At 41.4% G+C, this 24,530-nt stretch overlaps 1 long non-coding RNA gene across 2 annotated transcripts in view; it reads left to right on the forward strand.

Annotated features, from left to right (window-relative positions):
- LOC123456268 overlaps positions 1-15,435 on the forward strand; it is a 41,380-nt gene extending 25,945 nt beyond the window's left edge. For both annotated transcript variants that reach the window (XR_006634431.1, XR_006634432.1), the window contains exon 4: positions 12,570-15,435. This is a non-coding gene — a long non-coding RNA (uncharacterized LOC123456268). The remainder of the gene's footprint in view (positions 1-12,569) is intronic.
- The last annotated feature ends 9,095 nt before the right edge of the window (positions 15,436-24,530 follow it).

The raw sequence follows: 24,530 nt of genomic DNA on the forward strand, positions 1-24,530 counted from the left end.
ATAAACGGTGGGTGAACGCAAACTGGTGCCGGGGAGAAAGTAGCATTTCTTGCGTTAGTTTGGCACCCATGTCCAATGCTCATAATTCCCCCTGTGGTGTTGATAATTTTGTATAAAGCACCCCAGTTCTCATCAGCTTCCTCCACCACCTGTTCCTTCTCACTAAAGACTGCAGTCACATTATTACAAGCAACTTGTCCTCCCTGTAATAACACAAAAGGTGTGAAATCAGTACAGCTTCCATTTGTTCCACACAAAATCCACTTTGAAAATGGATTATACCTTCTATCTTGTCTGAAAAATCCCCCAGTCCATAAGGCTGGATAGGGATGGGGACCCCTCATGTCCGGGGAGAAATTAAAGAGTTTTCCCTTACTAGTCCAGCCAACACCGGTAGACTGACAGTCAGACCATGGCCAGGTTTCCCCTTCATCACTTCCCCAACAATGAGGAGCAAGTCGTGGTTGGTATGCTTTGTCTGATATGTTTACACCAACCAGAAATGTTCCATTAAGCCAGATTGCCAATTCAGTATAGGTATAGTTACCAAATTTATATTGGGAAGTCTTATTTTCTGGACCATACCAATCATTACATCTCTGTTGGTCATTTTTTTCCCAAATCATGTCCCCGTGGAACCAAGCAAAGGCTTGTTTCTTTAAGACCATACAGTCTTCATAAGTCGGATCAAGCGTAAAGCACAATGTCCCTGATGCCTGGAAACTCCGCTGTTCTCCAATAGGAACGGAAAAGGTGTCTTTCTTCAGCATGGGAAGACCCAGTTCCTTCTCTGTTGTAAAGAAACAGGGAAAAACCACAGCGGAGTGGTATACTGGCATGGGTTTGGGAAATGCAGACATAATGCCCCAACGCTGTTCTCCACTACATTCCAGGCACAGGATGAGGATCATCAATAAGGCTCTCCTTTTCTCCATCCTTCTCTCCATCCTGGTAGGCATCTCTGTCTCCAGGAGCCTCCTGTTGGGGTCGGATAATTGTTTTCACCAAGCGAGCCAGAACCCAATGCGGAGAATCTTGGTCCTGTGGAAAAACACAAACAGCTCCCCTGGATCTTAACATCACAAGATCCGGTCCTTTCCATTTATTATCCAAGACATCTTTCCACATCACCATTTCTTTTGGCACAGAAGTTAGAGATTTTCCATGTCTATCAGCTGCACTGTCACCATGGAAATCCAAAATTAAAAAATTGAGTGTAAAAAGAGCTAAAGATATTCTTTCCTTGGGAGTAGCGTCCTCGGCTATCCCTCTTTTTTGTTTAAATAAAAGAGCTTTTAGGGTTTTATTTGCTGTTTCTACTATACCTTGGCCCTGTGGGTTGTAAGGAAGGCCAGTGGCATGAGCTACCTGCATTTGTGCGCAAAAGGCTCGAAAACCAGCAGATGTGTATGCTGGGCCATTATCAGTTTTTAAATGGCGTGGCTTTCCCCAAGCAGCCCAGGCCTCCAAACAATGAGTCTTGACATGAGAGACCTTTTCACCTGCCAATGGAGAGGCGAAAATAACGCCTGAACAGGTGTCCACTGAGACATGAAGGTATTTTAACCTTCCAAACTCTGGAAAATGTGTCACATCCATTTGCCAAAGATCTCTAGGACATAGGCCTCGGGGATTAACACCCACATGTGGGGAAGGCAAAAAGGTGACACAAGATTGGCAAGATTTTACAATATTTCAAGCCTCATTTCTGGAAATGAGAAATTTGAGTCTTAAAGTATTTGCAGGCACGTGATATAATCTATGAAATTCTATAGCTGAAGCCTTAGGATCTCCTAAGGAAACCATGGCCAGCCTGGTAGCCCGATCTACCAGGTCATTAGCCTGTGACAGGGGTCCAGGCAGCAAGGAATGGGCTCAGATATGAGAAACATAAAATGGGCAAGTTCGTTGTAGAATTAAAGATTGAAGTTGTAAAAGAATATTAGACACTAAACTAGTAGAGCGAACTGAAGCTGCGATCTCTAAATTAGCCACTGCATTGGCCACATACAAGGAATCTGTAAACAAATTAAAGGAAGTGGGGAATGTCTGAAATACCTTTAAGACTATTAAGCATTCAACAATCTGAGGAGAGTCAGGTCTGAACATTCTTACTATAGGCTCTGATCCCTGTACCAGGTAGGCCCCACGACCAGACTTTGAGCCATCAGTAAAGATGGCAGGGGCTGATGTAATAGGCTCCTGAACAGTGATTTTAGGAAAGTAAACCAAATTGTTTTCAACAAAAGACAAAATAGGGCTCTTTGGGTAATGATTATCTATGACATTTGGAAAGGCGCACATAAGAATGCTCCAATCATCTACTGTGCCACACAAAACTTCTACCTGTTCCTTAGTATAGGGAATGATAAGCCTGTCAGGCAATCTGGCAAAGTGTATTAAACAATATTTAAGCCCCAAGCAAGCTTGTCGAGCGACCAGCTGTGGGAAATATTGGAGAGTGCGGGCTCCCAAGGAGTTTTTTTTTTTTTTTTTTTTTTAAGCCATAATAGAAGCCCCTCCTAGTGGAGGCCAGCCGCGACCAGGTTTTTGTTTTAATGAAGCGGCATGTGTCCCCAGGGGAGTTTTTTGTTTTAATGAAGCAGCATGTGTCCCCAGGGGAGTTATAGGGTGGGGGTGCGGAAGGCTCTATCGACTGTAAAGGACCACACCCTTGGCCTTGAGGCCCCTTTGTCCGCTCCCTTTTATAACAGGCGGTGGCCTCCTTTAGTCCTTCCTCTTCCCCTTTAAATAATTCTTCTTCTTCCTCCTCTGCAGAATCAGAGTTAGCCTCCTTATCTGTGTCAAGTACATTTACATGTGTAAGCTCCTCAATGGGAGGATAGAGCCTGTTAAAGGCTCCTCTTTTCCCCTCAGGGGGGGCAATTAAAGCGGTATGTGTCTCTAGCAGAGTTATAGGGGGGAGGTGCAGACGGCTCTTTCAAATGCAGAGAACCATCTCCCTGGGCCTGTTTTCCTTTTGTTAGTAAGGGGCGCCTAGGCAGAGATGAATAGTGCCCTTTTGTAACTTCCTTATTTCCTTCCCCCCCTTTTTGTAATAGTTCTTCCTCCTCCCCCTCCTCCAGGTCTGAGTTGGAGGTGATTTCCTCATCTGTCTCAAAAACACTTAGACGTACAAGCTCTTCAATAGGGGGATACAGCCTGGTAAAGGCCCCTTTAGTCCCTTTCTCAGGCAAGTGATGACTTATTTCCCCCATCTCTTCAAGCTCCTCCTGCAGGCTTTTATCTTTATCTTGTATATGTTTCTCCTTCTTTTTATCTCCCTTTTTCTTAGGCCTAACTTTTGACTCCCCTGAATCAGACTCAGAAAGACTATCCTGATGTCTTGCTAGAGCTTCTCGTCCCCTTTTAATGATTTCTATGTGGTTTCCTTTACTTAAACAAGAATGGATAAGGCGCCAGAACGGCATCGTGCCTTTTCCTATTCTATCCTCCTCCTTTGCCCGTTCTAAATCACGACCTAGCTTCTCCCACGTAAGGAGGGAAAGATCACCCAACACCGCGAACCATGGTGCGATCTCATCTAGGTTTCTGACTATTTTCTTAACGGTCGCGGATGAGATCTTAATGTCCCTCTGCTTAAGCAATTCTTTTATGGGTTGGACAAAATTATCGGGTGCAAAGTTTGTACTCTGAGAATTGCCCATGGCACACGGTGTTATCTACCAGCGATTTATCCGCCTAACAAAAGAAGCAATACAGTGAGTGACAGATTGAAAAACCTTGTTATCTACCAAGGTCTTTTACTTTTGATTTGTACCGTGAGGCTAATCCTCTTCATCACAACGGCACCAAGAGCAGCAGACAACAAGAAATATGAACCACACAGGAATAAAAATGGCAAGAATCAAATACGGGTCTAGCATGACTGGGGTAACTTACCGCGGTCTTCCTCTCCGTGTGTCAAGTTCTGGATCCTCTTCGGCCCCTCGCCCAATGCCCTTCTGGCACCCGGCGTCCCAGGATTTCGGCACCACTTTGCTGGACCTCCCTGACCAGCAGGATAAGAATGACCAGCAAACAAAGATCCTTCTCGATCACACTTTATTGGAGAGCCTCTTGGTTAACAGGAAAGTTGATGGCGAAGGGGCCGGGGCGCAGGAGTGTAGCTGCTTTTATAGGGTGTAATACTACAAGACACCTACGGATTGGCTGCCACCTGCTCACCCACCACCCAGGGCCACGGGATAGGCCCAGGATGCATTACATCATGTGCACGCGCAGCATCAAGCAAAACTGTCGCCAGGATATGACCAAGTAGGGGGTTGTTCGTCACCACTCTCAGCAGGAAGTCAGCGCCATCTTGTAATGGCGTCTGTAGCCGCTCCCTGCAGTAGTGGAATATTGTGATGTCATAGGGGGTCATTGTCATGTTGGAGTTGGGCTTTGTGATGTCACAGTGGGGCTTTGTGTTGTTACATTCTGATATCAACATGGAGCATTGTAAAGAGGTTGTGGGGTCTGTCCTGGAAGGCAACTCCTGAAGTTATGAGGTGATAGACATTTTTTTGTCCTCAGAAAGGGCTGTGTTAGGCACTGTCTACATAATATTATCTTGTGGCCTGAATAACAGTACATTTCTCTATTTCTAATTCAGTACTGATTTGTCTCTCCAAAACTTTTCTTTGTTGCTCTGTTTTACAGTTTGGTCCTGACCTTCCAAGTCTCTCTACAAAAGGAATATTTTGATATTTAACTATTTTTTTCATCTTTCCAGACCATCCTTACTCCATTAATGTATGCCCCTGTATATGGTAAAGGTTGATGTATCCAACCAGTGTTTTGCATTGGTGTCTTTCCTTTAGGAGCCCAACAAACACTATTGTTACTTTTGAAAGTTATGTATTTTGTTTTAATTCCTTGTGTGACCCAACCCAATTATTTGAAAGATGTTTACTTTTGCCCCCTAGCATTTCAGACTCCTTTTCTAGTGAGTCATCTCTAAGTTCAGTAAATGTGCCCATTAATTCCTGTAATCATCTTGACAACAAGGATTCTCTTGTAAGTAATGTTTCTTGGGAACAATTGGTAAGGCATGTAGCATTGTGAGGAACATGTCTCATTAGGTAAAATATACATTTGTGGTATTAAGAAACTTTGTACATTCAAATTAGTCATAGTTTTAGGATCCATAATCTGCTTAAACATTACAGCCTCAGAAATTTCTGCAGAAACATTCTTTTCCTATTTAATCATTGGTGATTGTATAAACACATGTGAATTGGATTCCCCTATTACTACTGAAAAGGGGGAAATGAAAGCAAAATAAGCAACATTATGCTCATTGAAATTCCAAGAAAATCTAAGAAAGAGATAGCAGTAGTACAGATTGTCAGGTAGCAGGCATTCTAGGAAGTCAGTGAAAGACCTCCCAGCTTTGTCAAAGGAAGTCTTGGATTCCGCATCTTTGCAAGATGGAGTCCCTTCAGCTTTACACTCCAGAGCTGACTATTGCAGCTGCATGACCACCACATGTGATCATGTCTTCCCAGGCCTGTTATGTAATACAATGATGATCATGTCTCCCCAGGTCTCTTCTGTAACAAAATGGTGACCATGTCTCAGCAGGCCTCATCTGTAACACAAGGATGATCATGTCTCCACAGGCCTGATGTATAACATAATGATGGTCAACTATCCCAAGGCCTCAACTGTAGCACAATGATGATGAAGTCCCTCCCAAGGCCTCATCTCTAATTCAATGATGATCATGTCTTCCCAGGCCCCATCCATAACACAAAGATGATAATGACTCCCTGGTCTCATCTGTAACACAAGGATGATCAAGTATCCCAAGGCCTCATATGTAGCACAATGATAATCAAGTCTCTACAGACTTCATCAGTAACACAATGATGATCAAGTCATTTCCCAAGAACTCATCTATAGCACAATGATGATATGTCTCCTGTAACCTAATCTGTAACACAATGAATATCATTTCTCCCTAGGCTTTAAGTGTAACACGACAGTGATAGTGATTCCTCATTACTTCTCCATAGCACAATGAAGATCATATATCCCCAAGCCCTACCTGTAACACACTGATGATTAGGTCTTCCCAGGCCCCATATATAGGTAATGATAATCATGGCTCCCCAGGCCTCAGATGTACCACAAGGATGATTATATCTCCACAGGATGATTATATCTCCACAGTCCACATGTGTAAGACATTAATGATCATGCCATACCCATTTCTCACCTGTAATACAATGACGTTCATATCTCACCAGGCATAATTTGTAAAACAGTGATGATTGTGTCTTCCCAGTGCATATGTTTAACATATTGTTGGTTATGTCTCACCAGGTCTTATATGTAAGAATGACCATCTTTTCTCTGAAGTGCTTATTTGTAACACAATGATGATCAGGTCTCCCCAGGCATCTTCTGTAACAATGATGATAGTGTCTCTCCATGTCTCAACTGAAACACAGTTATGGTCAGAACTCCACATGGCACATCTATAACACAACAGTGGCTCCCATAGTATCATCTATAAACAATGCTGTTCAAATCCCCAGGAATTATCTGTAGTCAATAACAATCATGTAACCCCAGGCCTAATTTTTAACACAAGGATGATTATGTCTTCCCAGGCCTTATCTGTAGCACAATACTGATCATATCTCCCCAGGGCTTTATCTGTAACACAATGATGATCAAGTTTCTGTAAGCCTCATCTGTAACATAATTATGATCATGTCTTCCTAGGTCTCATGTATAAACACAAGGATGATGATGTCTCCCCAGGCCCCATCTGTAACACAATGATGACCATGAATCCCAAGCTTCATATGTAACACAGGCGTCTTCTGTAAGGCAATGATGATCATGTCTCACCAAGCCTCATCTGTAACACAAGGATGACCATGTCTCACCAGGCCTTCTCTGTAACACAATAATGATCATGTCTCCCTAAAACTCATCTGCAACACACTGATGGTCATATCTCAACACGCCTGTTATATAAGAATGATGATCATGTCTCTGCAGACCTCATCTCTAACAAAATGATGGTCATGTCTTCCCAGGCTTCATCTGTTACACAATGAAGATCATTTATCCCCAGGCTTCAACTGTAAAACAAAGATGATCAAGTCTCCCCAGGCTTCATCTGTAACACAATAATGATCATGTCTCCCCAGGACTTATCTGTAACACATTGATGGTCATTTCTCCACATGCCTCATATTTAAGAATGATGATAATGACTCCCTAGGCCTCATCTCTAACAAAATGATAATCATGTCTTTCCAGGCTTCACCTGTTACACAATGATGATCAAGTCATATCCTTAGGCCTCATCCTTATCACAATGAAGATCATTTTTCCCTAGGCCTCAACTATAAAACAAAAATGACCAAGTGTTGCCAGGCCTCATCTGTAACACAAAGATGACCAATTCTCCTAGACCTAATCTGTAACACAATGACAATTATTACTCCCCTGACCTCTTCTGTAACACAGTGGTGATCAAATGTCCCAAGGCCTCATCTGTAATATAAGTATTATCAGGCCTCCTCAAGCTCATCTGTAAAAAATTGATGAACGTATCTACACAGGTCACACCTGGACAACATTGATGATCATGTCTCACCAGGCCTCATTTGTAAAAAGGATGATCATGTCTCTCCAGGCATCATCTGTAGCACAATGATGATCATATGTCCAGAGGCTTCATGGTTAACAGAAGTATAATCAAGTCTCTTCATTCCCCACTTGCAGCAATGTCTTCCCAGGTCTCATATTTAACACATGATGATCATATCTCACCTGGCCTCATCTGTAACACAATGATGATCATGATTCCCACAATAACATCTGTAACAGAATGATGTTTAACTCTTCCCAGGCCTCAGCTGTAGCACAATGATGATCATGTCTCCTGAGGCTTCATGGTTAACAGAATTATAATCAAGACTCCTCATTCCGCATCTGCAGCACAATGAAGATCGTGTCTCCCCAGGACTGTTGTAACACAGTGATGATCAAGACTTCCCAGGGCTCATGTGTAACATAATGAAGTTTATGCCTCCTCAGGCCTCATCTGTAGCACAGTAAAGATCATGTCTTACCATGTTTCATCATTTTTTTTTTTTACAGATAAGACATGGCTAGACATGATCATCAATGCTGTTAGGTTTGGCCTGTGTACATATGATCATCACTATTTTTATAGACAAGGTCTGGAGAGGCATGATCATATTTCTGTTACAGATGAGGTGTTGGGACTTTTGATCATCATTGCATTGCAGAAAAGGCCTGTGGAGACATGGTTATCATTTTGTTACATATTAGGCCTGGGGAGAATTGGTCATCTTTTTGTTACAGGTGAGGCCTGAGGACATGGCTTGATCATCATTGTGTAACAGATGAAGCCAGGGAAGACATGATCATCATTTTGTTAGAGATAAGGCCTGTGGAGACATTATCATTTTCATATGAGTCATATTGAGATATGACCATCAATGCATTACCAATGAGGAGTGGGAAGACATGATCATCATTGTGTTAGAGATAAAGCTTATGAAGACTTGATCATCTGTGTGTTTCAGATGAGGCCTCCAAAGGCATGATCATCCTTGTGTTACAGATGAGGCCTGGGGAGACATGATAATTATTGTGCTAAAGATGAGGAATGGGGAGACTTAATCATCATTGTGTTACACATGAGGACTCCAGAGACCCAATCATCCTTGGGTTACAGATGAGGCCTGGGGAGACATGATCATCATTGTGACCAATGAGGCCTGGAGAGACATGACCAACAATGTGTTCCAGATATGTCCTGGGAAGACATGGTCATCATTGGGTTACAAGTTAGGTCTAGGGAGACATGATCATTATTATGCTATAGATAAGGCCTGAGGATACTGATCATCATTGTGTTATAAATTATATCTGGGAAGTCATGATCATTAATTTGCTACAGATGAAGCCTGGGGAGAATTTATCTTCATTGTGTTACAGATGAGACCTGGTGAGACATGATCATCAGTGTGTTACAAAAGACACCTGAGGAAACATGATCATCATTGTGTTACAGTTGAGGCCTTGGGAGACTTGATCAACTTTGTGTTACAGATGAGGCCTGGGAAGACCTGGTCATGATTGTGTTACAGATGAGGCTTCAGTAGACTTGATCATCATTGTGTTTCAGATAGGGCATGGGGAGACAACTTGAACACCATCAGCATGTTGAGATATGACCATCCCCAGGCATCATTTGTAACACAAGGATGTTCATGTCTTTCCAGGCCTCAACTGTAACACAATGATGATCATTTCTTCCAAGGCCTCATCTGTAACACAATGATGACCATGTCTCAACAGACCTCATCTGTAACAATGATGATAATGTCTCATTGTGGTGGTTTGATCAGCTGTCCATATAAACTTAGGTGTTCTGAATGCTAGGTTCCCAGCTGATGGACATTTGGGAATTAATGCCTCCTAGCGGCAGTGTTATTATTGGAGGCTGGCTGGGTATTATAGCCAGTGTCCCCTTGACAGTGTTTGACACAATCTCCTGTTCCTGTTGTCAACCTGATGTTGGCCAGGAGGTGATGTCCACCTCTGCTCATGCCATTGTTTTTCCTGCAATCATGGAGTTTCCCCCCAAGCCTGTAATCCAAAATAAACCTCTTTTTTTCCCACAAGCTGCTCTTGGTTGGGTGATTTCTACCAGCAATACAAACCATACTGCAACACTCACCAAGCCCCATCTGTAACAATGATAATTATTTCTCCCCAGGCCTCATCTGTAACATAATGATAATCATGTCTCTGGAGGTGTCATCTGCAACACAATGATCAAGTCTTCCCATATCTCATCTGTAGCACAGTGATAATGTCTTCAGAGGCCACATCTTTTTTTTCTTCTTCTTTGGTTTTTTGAGATAGGATCTTGCTCTAGCCTAGGCTGACCTGCAATTTACTCTGTAGTCTCAGCATGGCCTTGAACACATGGAAATCCTCCTACCTCTGCCTCCCGAGTGCTGGGATTAAATGTGTGGGCCACCACACCCTACAAGGGGCCACATGTTTAACACAATGAAGATCCTATTTCCCCAGGCCTGATAGGTAGCACAAAGATGATCAGGTCTCCATGGGCCTTGTATGTAACACAATGATCATCATGTCTCCTCAGGCTTCATCTGCAACACAAGGATGTTCATGTCTCCCCAGGCATCATTTGTAACACAGTGATGATTATGACTCCTGTGGTGACATCTGTAACAAATGATGATAAATTCTCCCCAGGCTTGGTCTGTAGCAAATTAATAATCATGAACTCCCAGATATAATTTTTAACACAGTGATGATCCTGTCTCCCTAGGACATATCTGTAACATACTGATGGTTATTTCTCACTAGCCCTCATATGTAGCAATGATGATCAGGTCTCCTTGGGTCTAATCTTCAACACAATGATTATAATGTCTCCTTAGGCATCTTCTGTAACACACTGATGATCATGTTTCCTCAGGCCTCATCTGCAACACAAGGATGGTCATGTGTCCCCAGTCCACATTTGTAAAACAATGATGATCATGTCTCCCATGGTATCATCTGCAACAGAATTATGATCAATTCTCCTCAGGCTTTATCTATAGCAAATAACTGATCATATCTTCCCAGATCTAATTTGTAACACAATGATGATCATGTCTCCCCAAGCCTCCATCTGTAGCAAGGATGATAATATCTTTGAAGGCCTCATCTGTAACACAAAGGTGACCAAGTCTTTGCAGGCCTCATCTGTAACACAATAATGATCATGACTTCTCAGGCCTCATTTGTAACACAATGATGATCATGACTCCTGTGGTATCATCTGTAACAGAATGATGTTTAAGTCTTCCCATGCCTAATCTATAGCACAATAATGATCATGTCTCCCTAGGCATAATTTGTAACACAGTTTTGATCATGTGTTCTCAGATGTCATCTGTAACACATTGACAGTCATATGTCATCAGACCTCATATATAACATTGATGATCAATTCTCCCTAGGTCTCATCTCTAACACAATGGTGATCATGTCTTCCCATGCTTCATCTGTAACACGGTGATGATCATATCTACCCAGATGTCAAATATAACACAAAGATGATCAAGACTGACCAGGTCTCATCTGTAATGCAATATAACACAATAATGTTCATGTCTACCCTGAACTAAACTATAATACAATGATGATCATGTCTCACTAGGCCTCATTGGTAATACATTGATTATCATATCTCAACATACTTCTTATATAAGAATGATGATAATATCTCCAAAGGCCTCATCTCTAACAAAATGATAGCCATTTCTTCCCAGGCTTTATCTGTAACACAATGATGATGAAGTCATTTCCTCAGGCCTCATCTGTACCACAATGAATATCATTTCTCCCCAGGCTTCAACTATAACACAAAGAGGATCATGTCTCCCTAGGCCTCATTTATAACACAAAAATTGCCAATTCTCCCCAGGCCTAATCTGTAACATGATGATAATCATGTCTTCCCAGTGTCTCCTGTATCACATGATGATCATATCTCTGCAGGTCACATCTATAAGACTTTGATGATCATGTCACACTGGGCCTCATCTGTAACAAGGTTGATCATGTCTTCCCAGGTCTCAACTGTAGCACAATAATGATCCAGTTTCCCCAGACCTGATTTGTAACACAATGATTATTATGTCCCCCAAGGCCTAATTTATAACACAATGATGATCATGTCTTCCCAGGACAAATCTGGAACACATTGTTGGCCATGTCTCCCCAGGCGTCATCTGTAACAATGATGATCATGTCTCCCCAGGCCTCATCTGTACCCCAAGGATGATCAGGTCTCTGGCGGCCTCATGTGGAACACAATGATGATTAAGTCTCCCCATTTATCTTCTGTAGCACAATGAAGATCATGTCTCCCCAATCCTCATCTGTAAACCAGGGATGACCATGTCTTCAGAGGCCTCATCTGTAACACCATGATGATCATGTCTCCCTAGGCTTCATTAGTAGCAGATTAATGATCATGTCTTCCAAGGTCCTATCTGTAACACACTGATGATCATGTCTATCCAGGCTTCATCTGTAACACAAGGATCTTTATTTTATTTATTTATTTATTATTTATTTATTTTGGTTTTTCAAGGTAGGGTCTCACTGTAGCCCAGGCTGACCTGGAATTCACTATGGAGTCTCAGAGTGGCCTCAAACTCATGGCAATCCTCCTACCTCTGCCTCCCAAGTACTGGGATTAAAGGCATGCATCACCATGCCTGGCTACAAGGATCTTTATGTCTTACCAGGACTCATCAGTAACACAATGATGATCAAGTCTACATAGGCCTCCTCTTTAACAGAATGAGAAGCATGTCTCCCCATGCCCCAACTGAAACACAATGGTGATGTTGAATCCTGATGCTTCTTCTGTAACTCAGTGATGATCATGTCTCCCCAGGCACCTTCTGTAATACAACAATGATCATATCTCTCCAGATCTCATCTTTAACAAAATGATGATCATATCTCCACAGGCCACATCTGTAAGACTTTGATGATAATTTCACACCTGGCCTCGTATGTGACAAAGATGATCAGTGTCATCTGCAGGACAATGAAGATCATGCCTCTTCGGTTCTCATCTGTAACACAGTGATGATCATGTCTCACCAGGCCTTATCTGTCACATTGATGATCATGTCTTACCAGATCCCATCTGTAACACAATAATAATCAAATCTCCCCATTCCTTACCAGTAGTACAATGTTGATCCTGTTTCCCCAGGCCACAACTGTAATACAAGGATTATCATGTCTCCAAAAGCGACATCTGTAAGACATTGAGGGTCATGTCTCACCTGACTTCATTTGTAACAATGTTGATAATGTCTTCATAGGCCCCATCTGTAAGAAAATCATGATCAAGTCATCTTCCCAGGCCTCATATATAGCAAAATGATGATAATGTCTTTGGAGGTCTTATCTTTAACACAAGGAAGATTAAATCTTCCCAGAACTCATCTGTAACACATTGTTCATCATGTCTCACCAGGCCTCATGTGTAAGAATGAGGATCATGTCTCTGCAGGCCTAACTTGTAACACAATGATCATCATGTATCTGAAGGCCTTATCTGTAACACAATGATGATCATATCTCCCCACGAATCAGCTACAACACAATGATGATTATGTCTCCCCAGGCCTCATCTGGAACAGAGTAATGATCATGTCTCCAGAGGCTTCATCTGTAATGCAATGATGAGCAAGCCTTCTGATTCCTTATCTGAACTACAATGACAATAATGCCTTTGGGGGCCACATCTTTAATATAATGAAGATCATATCTCCCCATGGCCTCATCGTAACACAAAGATGGTCATGTCTCCCCTTGCCTCATCTGCAACACAATGGTGATCATGTCTCCTCAGGTCTCATGTGTCACACAATCATGATCATATCTCCTCAGGCCACATCTGTAAGACATCAATGATCAAGTCTCCCAAGGCTGCCTCTGTAACACAAGGTTGGTCATGTGACCCTAGGACTCATGAGTAACACAATGATGATCAAGTCATCTCCCCAAGCCTCAGCTAAGCACAATGATGATCATATCATCACAGATCTCATTTGTAGCACAATAATGACCATATATCCACCAACCTCATCTGTAACACATTGATGGTCATGTATCATCAGGCCTCATCTATAACAAAATAATGATCAAGTCTCCCCAGGCTTCACCGGTAACACAGTCATAATTATGTATCCCCAGGCTTCAATTGTAACACAACAATAATCATGTCTCCCCAGGATATATCTGTAATGCATTGATGGTCATGTCTAACCAACCCTCAGATATAACACAATGATGATCATGTCTACCCAGACTTCCTATGTAAAATAATGATGATCAAGTCTCCCAAGGCCTCTTCTATAAGACAATGTTGATCATGTCTCTCCAAGGACTCATCTGTAACACAAGGTTGATCATGTCACCCCAGGACTCATGTGAAACACAATGATGGTCAAATCATCTCCCCAAGCCTGATCTGTAGCACAATCATGATCATGGAATTACAGGACTTAGCTGTAGCACAATAATATCATGACTCCCAGGCCTCCTCTGTAACATAATGCTGATCATGTATCCCCGGGCCTCATCTGTAACACAATGAGGATCATAGCTCCCCAGGTATCATCTGTAATGCAATGATTATTGTCGGGGGGCCATTGGGCTGGCCTTGAATCCATAGCACTGGGCTGTGTAGCAACAAGACTTTTGCACCTGCAAGTGAGCAAGACTGTGTACATTCAGTGTTACTGGCAAGAGCTGACTGTTCCTTGAACCTTTATGCTTGTACTGCTGAGAACAGATGGTATATTTCTCTCCCAACCTTGGAATAATCTTTTGTACTGAGAAGTGGTCAAGGTGCGTAAGTCTGTAATAGAAAGAAGTTATTTTCATAGAAACTTGTGTGAAGGTCATGGAATTTTTGTACATGGGCAAATTGTTTGCAAGGACATATTAAACAGGACTGCTGATTCTCACATGTTCACTTGATTGTGCAAACACCCACAAGCACAGGTAGTCATAATTTTCATAAATAGAAAATCAGAAATATTTAGGTCTTAGAAAAAATTTTTGGGCCTCTAATGCTCAGAGCTAAGAATGTCCTTGAATCGAACTGGATTGTTTATCTGGGAGGATGTCTGATGTCCTCAGGCCTCTCATTTTAGACATCAGGAAATGGATACCAAGAAAGGTCAAGTGAGTTGCCCAGGGTTGTAAAAGGGAAGAACTTTAAACAGCTTGATGTCCAAGGGAGCCACCCAGCTCAGCCCAAAATAAAACTGGTTTTCTATCCCACACGGTCAGTGGAGATGGTAGAGCAAGTCTAAGCCAGGCCTGGCAGTGCAGACCTACAATCCCTGCTACATGGGAGGCTGAGGCAAGAAGACCATAAGTTCAAGGCCTGGCTAGGCTACAAGTGAATTCAAGGCCAGCCTGGGCAACTTAATGAAACCCTGTCTCAAGAGTAAAAAGAGGGCTGTGGACATAACTTTGTGGTGGAGTGCTTGCCTAGCGTGCTTGAAGCTGTAGGTTCAATTCCTAGTGTGCCCCTTCTTCCTAGAAAGTGAAAGTCAATGGCGCACTGGTTGAAATTGCCTTCATTGCGAGGCCTCCCTGTAGCTGCCTGGCACAATGCTCACAGCAAGAAGGATGTCTCACAGACAGTGAAATGGCCCTGAAAACCAGAGAACAACCCCAGGCATGACTTGATAATTTATATTTGGGTGATTTTTGTGTACCTAAGCTTCTGTAGTGTGTGTGGTGAAACAGCACAGCATTTTGTCATGGAGTCCGAAAGCGCCTCCACAGATAAAGTGCCTGCTTTATTTAAAAAATAAAATAAAATAAGATATAAAGGACTGCTGAGAAATAAACGGTGCTTCAGTCCTGGCATGGAGTCCTTGCTTTCACTCTTTTCTCCTGTCTTTCTTTAATCCTCACTCCCCATCAGACTTGAACCATTTCAGCTGGCAGGCTCCAGCAGGTGGCGCCCAAACGTGGGGCCTGAAGATGGGGATCTGAAGTGAAGAACACCACTGGATTGGAAAGGAGTGCTTAGGAAAAGAAAAAGGGAGAGTGAGTAATATAAGTAAATATGGGTGAGGCAAGTACTTGAATGCCTTTTGTGCATATGCTTAAAAATATGTTGCATGCTCAGGGAGCCAAAGTTATACAGTAGCAACTTAGTAATTTCTTGAAATTTATAGAAAAGGCCTGTCCTTGGTTTCCTGAAGTAGGAACTGTCGATTTAAAAACTTGGCAAAGAGTAAGGACTAAGCTTCAAGATTGTTATGTTGCCCACAGGCCAAATAAAGTACCAGTAGAAACTTTTAGCTTATGGGCTTTAGTTAGAGATAGTTTAGATCCTAGACATGAAAGAGATAAAGTTCAATCAAATACAGTTAAAGTCAAAGGACTGCTTCTCGGCACAGACTTCGAAAATGAAACTAAGCCTTCCGTTCCACCTGAGGAGCCGGAGTCTGGATTTAAGCTTTTATGTAGAGAAGAAGAATGATGTCTTGATCATTTAGATTCACATGAGGAAGCACAATTAGATGAAGCAGCAAAAGATCACCAAGAGGAGGATTTTCCACCTTTTATCATCTTTATAAAATCTGAGAGTGAACAGAAAGAAAAATATTCAGAAGAGGTGCAATGTTTACAAAACATGGTTCTCTTTACAAGTACAGCAATTTCAGGAAAAGCATGCTCCAGGAAATCCAGTCATTCCTAGTCCTTCTACTGTAATGAAACCTCCCCTTATAGTGGTAGTGTTGAAACCTGTGGGTGAGTTTCATCCTTTATCTTTGATTCGGCCTTATGTCTCGCCCCTACAAGCCACTCTTGCAGGAGCAGTGCAAAGAGAAGATATGCAAGGATTTAATGTATATCCCACTTTTGAACAAGATGATGGTCAAGGAAATAAAGTAAGATCACCTAATCCTATACTTTTTTTGTTTGTTTGTTTGTTTTTTGCTTTTTGTTTTATGAGGTAAGGTCTCACTCTACCCCAGGCTGACCTGGAATTCACTCTGTATTCTCAGGGTGGCCTCGAACTCATGGTGATCCTTGTACCTCTGCCTCCTGAGTGCTGGGATTAAAGGCATGTACCACCACACCCAGCTACTATCAGGTCAGACTTTATTCTTTTTTTTTTTCTTTCTTTCTTTTTATTTTATTTGGGAGAGAGATAGAGACAGAGAGAGGGAGAATATGCATGAAAGGGCCTTTAGCCACTGTAAATGAACTCAAGATGCATGGGCCACATTCTGTATCTTGCTTAAGAGGGTCCTGTGTTATCAACCTGAGACCTTTGGCTTCACAGACAAATGCCTTAACCTCTAAGTCCTCTCTCCACACCTCATTTGTTCTTTTATTCATATGTTTCCTTATGTTTTTTCTCTATTAAGATCTTATGCTTGTTGGATATGAGTTCAACAGGGTCCACTATCAAAATGACCAGTGTTCCAGCCCCATTTTCTATTCAGCTGCCTCTGTGTGAGCAGGACAATTAGAATCACACCTCCATTCATTTCTTAGCTTGCAGGCAGCCATTTCTCTGCAGCTAGAAAGGGAAGGAAGTCAAGTCAGTCAGACTGTGGCCTGGGTCCATTCCAATGGCAGCTCTCATCTAGCTACAAAACAATTCCAGACTTCCGGTTAAGATGGCGGCGTAGGTACCACGCCAAAGCAGCCTAGGGGGGAAAAAGACCAAAAAAACTCAGCAAAATACACACTTTTACTAAAAAGTGAGGTGTATAGGAAATTGAAGTGGCAGCGGAGAAGTAGAAGAGTTCCAGAGCATCCAGAGCCTGCACAGGCTGGAAAAAGCGGCTCCATCAGCTTGGCCAACCGCCGCGGCAGCGGCGCACCAGAAAGCCGCCAGGCTCAGCTCCAGCTGCAGGAAAAGCCAGGTGTGGGAGCTTCCCCTCACACCGCGCTCTCCGCAACTCAGGAAATGTGAGGGGAGAGCGGCAGTGAGCAACAGAGGAGCAGACCGCGAGGTAGAAGAACATGTGGAGCAACGAGAGAACTGGAGCAGCTGCGGCTCCCTCCCCTCCCCCACCGCCTGAGCCCAGCTCCGGCGAACACAGCAGCGGCCCGGGACCCAGCCATGCCAACTTGGGCTGACAGCGGGACCCAAGCAGGAGCAGAGTTCGGCAGCAACATCAGCGGCTCCAGCACTGGTAACAGCGGCCCCAGCAGCAGCAGAACCAGGAGTGGCAGCAGCGGCAGACTCGGCAGCAGCAGCTTCAGGGGGAGCAGCAGCAGTGGACACAGCAGCAGTGGTGGTTCCAGCAGTGCCAGCTACAGCAGCAGCAGAGGCAGCAGCAGCTGTGGGTCCAGCAGCAACACCTTCAGCAGCAGTGGCTACAGACCCAGCAGGGGCAGCTTGAGCAGCAGCAGTTCTAGCAGCAGGGGTGCTGATCTGCAGGGCCACACTTGCCAGGCTCAGTGTGCCCCGCAGGAAAAGCAAGTGCCCAGCTCCAGAAATCAGAACAGCAGCCCGACGACCCAGGCAGCAACTTGACTGAGACCACAATCACCCAAGGTAACTGGGATTGCACCAGGGAAGGGTCTCACTTGGTTGCAAGCTGACTTGGATCCCTCAACAGGCCATAAATCTTAACCTCTTTGTTGATAGAGGATTTGGTCATTAAATAACTACTCTTGCATACATACTTGGGGCTGTTTTTGATTGAATATGTACAGTGTTTAGTTAAATTTTAGAATCTACCTGTATTTTTTTCCACTCAGCCTGCTTGAATACTCCTATAGTAGGGAAACTCAACCCCTAAAAACATCTTTGTAGATACTCTGAGAGTCTTAAGAGCCACACCTAACATCTTAAGGTCCTACCCTGAAAATATATTACATCAAATCAATTGATACAGCTAAGAATATACAGCTAGCTAGAAAATCCAAGCATTAACTTAATCCAAGATGCAAAAATATATACATTATAACACAAGAAACACTAAAATGCAAGACAACATAAATCCACCTAAAAGTATTAATGCATCAGAATTGTCCTCCAGTGAGAAACAGTTAGAGGAAATGCCTGAGAAAGAGTTCAAAAGAATGATTATAAATATGTTCAAAGAGGTCAAAGAACACATCAAAACAATCAAAGAGGAAATCAAAGGAATCAAAGAAGTGCAGGACACCAATTTAATGAAATAAAGAAGGCAATACAAGACATAAATAAGGAAATAGAAATAATAAAGAAAAACCAGTTAGAATTACTAGCAATGAAGAACACAGTTAATGAAATAAAAAAACTCTGTAGAAAATCTCACCAGTAGGATGGATGAGGGAGAGGACAGAATATCTAAGCTAGAAGACCAGGTGGCAGACCTAATACAGTCCAACAAAGAGAAAGACAAACTTATAGAAAAGTATGAGTGGGAATTTCAAGATATTTGGGACACTATGAAAAGATCCAATATAAGAATTCAGGGCATAGTAGAAGGAGAAGAACTCCACTCCAGAGGCATAGTAGGCGTCTTCAACAAAATCATAGAAGAAAATTTCCCCCAAATTGGGAAAGAGGTGCCAATGCAGATACAGGAAGCCTTCAGAACCCCAGCCAGACAAAACCCAGAAAGAACCTCTCCTCGCCATATTATAACCAAACTTCCAAACACACACACCAAAGAAAAAGTATTGAAAGCAGTTAGAGAGAAAAATCAAGTTACCTACAAAAGCAAGCCCATCAGGATTACAGCAGATTATTCAACACAAACTTTTAAAGCCAGAAGAGCTTGGAGTGATATATTCCAAGTTCTGAAAGATAACAACTGTCAACCAAGGTTACTTTATCCTGAAAAGTTATCCATTCAAATAGATGGAGAAATAAAGACATTCCATGACAAGAGCAGGTTAAAGGAGTATTTGAAGACAAAACCAGCTCTATAGAAAATACTTGACAGAATCCTCCATGCTGAAGAAAAGGAAAATTACACATATAAGGAACCTAGAAAAAACAAGCAATACTCAAATACAAGTTAACAGAAGAGAGCACATGTAGAACCAGAAACACATACAAAAGAAATAGCAAACATAAATACACACCTTTCAATAATATCTCTTAATATCAATGGCCTCAATGCCCCAACGAAAAGACATAGATTTGCAGACTGGGTTAAAAAGCAGGATCCTAAAATTTGTTGTCTCCAAGAAACTCACCTTTCTACAAAGGATAGACATTATCTTAGGGTGAAAGGTTGGAAGATGGTGTTTCAAGCAAATGGGCCTAGAAAACAAGCAGGGGTTGCTATCCTAATATCAGACAGGGTAGACTTTAGTCCGACGTTAGTCAAGAAAGATAAGGAAGGTCACTTGATTAAGGGCACACTCCAACAGGAGGACATTACAATCCTAAACATATATGCACCTAACATGGGGCTCCCAAATTTATCAAACACTATTAGAACTAAGGTCACAGATAACACCAAACACAGTGGTGGTGGGTGACTTTAACACCCCACTCTCATCAATTGACAGGTCATCCCAGGAAAGAATAAACAGAGAGGCATCTGGACTAAATGAGGTCATAGAAGGAATGGACTTAACAGATATATACAGGACATTTCACCCAAAGGCTTCAGAATATACATTCTTTTCAGCAGCACATGGAACATTCTCTAAAATAGACCATATATTAGGACACAAAGCAAATCTTAACAAATTCAGGAAAATTGAAATAATTCCTTGCATTCTATCTGACCACAATGGAATTAAACTACAAATCAGTAGCAAGAAAGGCTATAGAGCATACACAAAATCATGGAAAGTAAACAATACACTACTAAATGATGAATGGGTCAATGAAGAAATCAAGAAGGAAATCAAAAAATTTATAGAGTCAAATGATAATGAGAACACAACATACCAAAATCTCTGGGACACAATGAAGGCAGTTCTAAGAGGTAAATTTATAGCCTTAAGTACCTATATTAAGAAATTAGAAAGGTTGCAAGTAAATGACCTAATGCTTCGCCTTAAAGCCTAGGAAAAAGAAGAACAAGCCAAACCAAAAGTCAGTAGACGGGAAGAAATAATAAAGATTAGGGCAGAAATTAATTAAATAGAGACAAAAAGAACAATCCAAAGAATTAATGAAACAAAGAGTTGGTTCTTTGAAAGGATAAACAAGATTGATAAACCCTTAGCAAATCTGACCAAAAGAAAGAGAGAAGAGACACAAATTAATAAAATCAGAGATGAACAAGGTAATATCACAACAGATTCCAGAGAAATTCAAAAAATCATTGGGACGTACTATAAAAGCATATACTCCACAAAGTATGAAAATCTGAAAGAAATGGATGATTTCCTTGATCTATATGACCTGCCTAAATTAAATCAAAATGAGATTAATCACTTAAATAGACCTAAAACAAACATGGAGATGCGAATAATTATCAACAATCTCCCAACTAAAAAAAGCCCAGGCCCGGATGGATTCACTGCTGAATTTTACCAGACTTTTAAGGAAGAGCTAACACCATTGCTTCTTAAGCTTTTCCAGGAAATAGGAAAAAAATGAATTCTACCTAACTCCTTCTATGAGGCCAGCATCACCCTGATACCAAAACCAGGCAAAGATAGAACAAAAAACGAAAATTACAGACCAATCTCCCTCATGTACATAGATGCAAAAATTCTCAACAAAATATTGGCAAACAGAATACAAGAGTATGTCAAAAAGATCATTCACCCTGACCAAGTAGGCTTTATCCCAGAGATGCAGGGATGGTTCAGCATACGCAAATCTATAAATGTAATACATTACATAAACGGGTTGAAGGACAAAAATCACATGATCATCTCATTAGAACCAGAGAAAGCATTTGACAAAATCCAACATCCCTTCATGATAAAAGTCCTACAGATACTGGGAATAGAAGGAACATATCTCAATATAATAAAGGCTATTTTTGACAAGCCTACAGCCAACATATTACTAAATGGGGAAAAACTGGAAGCTTTGCCAGTAAAATCAGGAACAAGACAAGGGTGTCTACTGTCCCCACTTTTATTTAATATAGTTTTGGAAGTCTTAGCCATAGCAATAAGGCAAGAGACACACAAAAAAGGGATACAAATTGGAAAGGAAGAAATCAAGTTATCATTATTTGCAGATGACATGATTCTATACATAAAGGACCCTAAAGACTCTACTAGCAAGCTGTTAGAGCTGATCAAAACCTACAGCAATGTAGCAGGATACAAAATAAATACACAGAAATCAGTAGCCTTCATATATGCTAACAACAAACACACAGAGAATGAAATCGGAGAATCACTCCCATCCACAATTGCATCAAAAAAAAAATAAAGTACCTTGGAATAAACCTAACCAAGGAAGTAAAGAATCTCTACAATGAGAACTTTAAAACACTCAAGCGAGAAATTGCAGAAGACACTAGAAAGTGGAGAAACATCCCTTGTTCCTGGATTGGAAGAATCAATATTGTGAAAATGGCAATCTTACCTAAAGCAATCTACACATTTAATGCAATCCCTATCAAAATTCCAAAGGCTTTCTTCATGGAAATAGAAAAAACAATCCAAAAATTCATTTGGAATCACAAAAAACCTCAAATATCTAAAATAATACTGAGCAACAAAAAAGAGGCTGGTGGTATCACCATACCTGATTTTAACCTATACTACAGAGCCATAGTAACAAAAACATCATGGTCCTGGCACAAAAACAGACATGTAGATCAGTGGAACAGAATAGAGGACCCAGATGTAAGCCCAAGTAGCTATAGCCACCTGATATTCAATAAAAATGCCAAAAATACTCATTGGAGAAGAGACAGCCTCTTCAGCAAATGGTGTTTTGAAAACTGGATATATATCTGCAGAAGGATGAAAATAGATTCTTCTCTCTCACCATGCACAAGAATTAAGTCCAAATGGATTAAAGACCTTAACATCAGACTGGAAACTCTGAAACTGCTAGAGAAAAAAGTAGGGGAAACCCTTCAACATATTGGTCTTGGCCAAGACATTCTGAATACAACCCCAATTGCTCAGGCAATAAAACCACAGATTAACCACTGGGACCTAATGAAATTATAAAGATTTTGCACCGCAAAGGACACAGTGAAAAAAGCAAAGAGTCAACCTACAGAATGGGAAAAAATCTTTGCCAGCTATATATGTGATAGAAGATTAATATCTAGGATATACAAAGAACTCAAAAAGTTAAATAATAAGGAATCAAACAAGCCAATCAAAAAATGGGCTATGGAGCTAAATAGAGAGTTCTCAAAGGAAGAAATACGAATGGCATATAAGCATCTAAAGAAATGTTCTACGTCACTAGTCATCAGGGAAATGCAGATTAAAACTACATTGAGATTCCATCTCACTCCTGTCAGATTGGCCACCATCATGAAAACAAATGATCATAAATGTTGGTGGGGATGTGGAAAAAAAGGAACCCTTCTGCACTGCTGGTGGGAATGCAATCTGGTCCAGCCATTGTGGAAAACAGTGTGGAGGTTCCTAAAACAGCTAGAGATTGATCTACCATATGACCCAGCTATAGCACTCCTAGGCATATATCCAAAGGACTCATTTCCTTAGAGGTACGTGCTCAACCATGTTTATTGCTGCTCAATTTATAATAACTGGGAAATGGAACCAGCCTAGATGTCCCTCAACAGATGAGTGGATAATGAAGATGTGGCACATTTATACAATGGAGTTCTACTCAGCGGTAAAGAAAAATGAAGTTATGAAATTTGCAGAAAAATGGATGGATCTGGAAAGTATTATACTAAGTGAGGTAACCCAGGCCCAGAAAGCCAAGCGCCACATGTTCTCTCTCATATGTGGATCCTAGCTACAGATGACTGGGGTTCTGCGTGAGAATGAAAATACTTAGTAGCAGAGGCCAGTAAGTTAAAAAGGAGACATAAAGGGTAGAGAAAGGAAGGGAGGAGGATACTTAATAGGTTGATATTGTATATATGTAATTACAATGATTGTAATGGGGAGGTAATATGATGGAGAATGGAATTTCAAATGGGAAAGTGTGGGGTTGGGGAGGGAGGGAATTACCATGGGATATATTTTATAATCATGGAAAATGTTAATAAAAATTAAAAAAAAAAGGAGACATAAAGGGTAGAGAAAGGAAGGGAGGAGGATACTTAATAGGTTGATATTGTATATATGTAATTACAATGATTGTAATGAGGAGGTAATATGATGGAGAATGGAATTTCAAATGGGAAAGTGTGGGGTGGGGAGGGAGGGAATTACCATGGGATATATTTTATAATCATGGAAAATGTTAATAAAAATTAAAAAAAAAAACACCCCAAAAAAAAAAAATTCCAGGTGCTCATGAGTACAGCTGTTCCTTGTGGCTGAGTTTTGTGGGTTTTCCTTCATGTTCTTTTCATGCAATAAACAGCTGCAGCTTGGGGGTCAGAGGGAGACTTAGCCTGATGGTGTCATCTTAACTACTTAACTACTCAGAGTAGTTTCTAGTTACCTTAGGAGGAAGCTGTAAAGCTTGAGACATTATCAGCAAAATATTCTGGTTTCAAAAGCTCTGCCAGGTCAGGAACCTCTTCTAGAATCATACACATCTGCTATTCCAACATTTTATCAGGAAAATTGACCAAATACTGTTCAGGTATACCCTGGGAAAACTGACTTTTATTGTTCTGTTATGGGCAAGAAGTTTGAGCATCTACTTCCAAAGCTTCAAAGGCGACTTTTCTATATGACACAGCAGTCATGGATGGCTGAGTTAAAAGCAAATTGAGGGAAGGTGTCAGGAGCTGTAGCTGTTCCTTGACCTCTTTTCTTGAGACTTTAGACACAGGGGCATTGTCATATGGCCTTGGTGAAGTTGCCTTTAGACACAGAGGCATTGTCAAGGAAGTTTT

Source organism: Jaculus jaculus, chromosome 20 (assembly GCF_020740685.1).
Source record: "Jaculus jaculus isolate mJacJac1 chromosome 20, mJacJac1.mat.Y.cur, whole genome shotgun sequence".
NCBI classification, from domain to species: domain Eukaryota; kingdom Metazoa; phylum Chordata; class Mammalia; order Rodentia; family Dipodidae; genus Jaculus; species Jaculus jaculus.